The sequence below is a fragment of the Numida meleagris genome, chromosome 1 (assembly GCF_002078875.1).
Source record: "Numida meleagris isolate 19003 breed g44 Domestic line chromosome 1, NumMel1.0, whole genome shotgun sequence".
Lineage (NCBI taxonomy): Eukaryota > Metazoa > Chordata > Aves > Galliformes > Numididae > Numida > Numida meleagris.
The window spans coordinates 20,240,999-20,243,454 of NC_034409.1; the positions used below are offsets into that span (position 1 = coordinate 20,240,999).

The 2,456-nt window shown below is 57.9% G+C and overlaps 1 protein-coding gene across 1 annotated transcript in view; it reads left to right on the forward strand.

Annotated features, from left to right (window-relative positions):
* TRABD (TraB domain containing) overlaps nt 2,195-2,456 on the forward strand; it is a 35,784-nt gene continuing 35,522 nt past the window's right edge. The window contains exon 1 of the mRNA XM_021384742.1: nt 2,195-2,344. The gene's annotated coding sequence lies outside the window, so the exon portion shown is untranslated. The remainder of the gene's footprint in view (nt 2,345-2,456) is intronic.

Below are 2,456 nucleotides of genomic sequence, written 5' to 3' on the forward strand. Positions count from 1 at the left end.
ACAGGCACTCCTGTGGCATTCCTTCACATTAGCAGAGACCTGCTTGGTCCTTGTAAAGGCATGTTCAGCTACCTCTGCTCTTGCTGAGCCAGCAGAGGAAGCAGTGCCTGAAGCAATTATAAGGGAAAGTGCTGATACTGTTGACACAATCAGGGTGCAGCATCATGAACTAGAGAAGAAGCAGGCTTCCAGGGTTCACGGTATGCCCACAAGAAAATGAATTGCCAAATCAGATCAGATCAGGCAAGGTGTTTTCTGCAGGCTAAGACAGTGATCCTCAGCTCCGAACTAAATGTTATCATTGAATCTTTGCAGCTGAAGTAGTGGGAAGCTTGGGAACATGTCTGCAGTCTATTAAAGGGCTCACAATGTTTGCACAAGACACCAGTGGTGTTGTGGCAGGAGGGACGGCTCCGAAAAAGCCCAACACTTCAGATGTATAGCTGGAATTGAACACACTGCACTGCAAATAATGGGTTAAGCATATGCTTGGCACATGGTCTAGTCAAACAAATCAGAATGAGAGAGGATAAAAGGAGTGATTGGCTGTGTAAGGGACTTGCTACAGGTGTGTGACTTAAGGCTCAGGTTGCTGAGCTGTATCACGTGCTGCTTAGTCAATGCTGGGCAGTGATGTAACTGCTGCCTGCCTCCTGGCAGCCGAGAGGTGGATTCCATGACAGGAGAAGCTTGTGGCCGAGTGAAGCTGAGCCCTAGAGGAGGTCGGATCATGAAGAGACTCAGAAACAAGTGGCTGCAGTTAGTGGGGAGAGGGTGCACCTGGAAGTGGCAGTGCTTGGGGCAGGGAGCTCCTGCGTGCCAAGAAACCTTCTGGCAGCATCCCCAAAAGCAGTGAGCAACCTGCTGTTGTACAGCACAGTGCCCCATCTTTTTAGTGGTCTTCACCCACAGCTCTGGAAAAAAAAAAAAAAAAAAAAAAGTGTTTGGTGTTTGAAATCTGTGAATAGATTAAAAAGCCCAAAGCGAAGTTCTCTTCCCAATATGACAGATGCTGGATAGCTTTTTTTTTTTTTTTTCCAGAAGTGCAGGGATGCATATCTTACACCTTGACCTGGCTATGTGTATTTCAAAAGTCCGGGCCATCCTTCACACAACTGCCCGATCCGTGCCTGCATGGCAAGTGGAACTATCACCATGCCAAACGGGAAGTGAGAGTCCCATCTGCCCCAACACGTCAGCACTTCATTTCCACATGCCATGTGCTTTCAGACCTCAGCCCTGTTCCAAAGTAATGCTGGCCAGGATACATCCATATTTAAGAAAGGACCAGAAAATGCACCTCAAATCTGTTCTGGTCAAACCATACTTAGATAATAAACTTGTGCTGAGATGCAGTGTGTGTTTCGCTATGACCTATGTGAAACAGAGCAAAGAAAAGGGCAGAGACAGCTTCAGAAAATGATCACCATCTGTAACCTACTCCTGACTTGTCTTTCTTGAGCAAGTGTTTGTGATTGATGAAACACGTGTATGCATCCACCTAGTGATTTGAAGCATTCTCGAGCACAGGCTGTGTTTAAACAGGTCGTGCTATGCAGACTGTTCAGGTTTGGTGGGTGAAGCATTAACAACCAGCAGCTGAGGAAAGGCCGCCGGGAAAGACAGCGCGAAGGGACGACCAGGGCAGCGCTGGAGGAAGGCGCGGGTTCTTCCCAGTGACGCAAATCGGAGCCGGACTTCATCAGCGCTTCCACCCCCGCTACGGCCGCGCCTCACCCCGCAGTCCCAGGCAGAAGGGCCGCCCCCACCCCGCACGGCAGCAGCAGCCGGCGCCGCGAGGCAGGAGGCCGGGATGGGAGCAGGGCCCGGCACGGAGCCCGGCCCGGGCGTCCGGGGGAAGCTGCCGCGGGAGCGACGCCCGTCCCCCCGCGTGCCTTCAGCCCCGCCGCGGGGGCCCTGCTCGCGGGGAGCCGGAGGGACCGCGCAGCGGCTGCGATGCAGGAGCCACGGACGGAGCCCTCCGTCGGGACAAGCTCGGGCGGCCCTGACCGACCGTCCCGGAACCGCGGCCGCGCAGCCCGCGGAACTCATCCTGGCCGGGCCCGAGCAGAGCCGCGCTCGCTGGGAGCCGTAGTCCGCCGCCCGCATCCGCCGCCTCCCGCCGCGGGGCCGGAAGCGCCGGGGGACTCCAGCCCCCAGAGTGCCGCGCGCCGCCGGCCCGCCCCGCCCCGCCCCGCGTGGATGACTGATGCCGCACGTTGCCCGACCAACGCGCCCGGTGCCGGAGCTCCGCGCTGTCGCCTCCTCCTTCTCCCGCAGCGCCTCGGCCAGCGACGCTCCCGCCGCCTCTGGGCGGTCCGCACCGAGCTCGGCGAGCGACAGGGTGAGTGTCGGAGGCGTCGGGGCGGCCGCGGTGCTCGCTCCCGCCACGCCACGCCGGGGCCATGTTGGGGCCGACCCCGGTGCGGGGCAGCGCCCGGAGGCGGAGGGGCGGC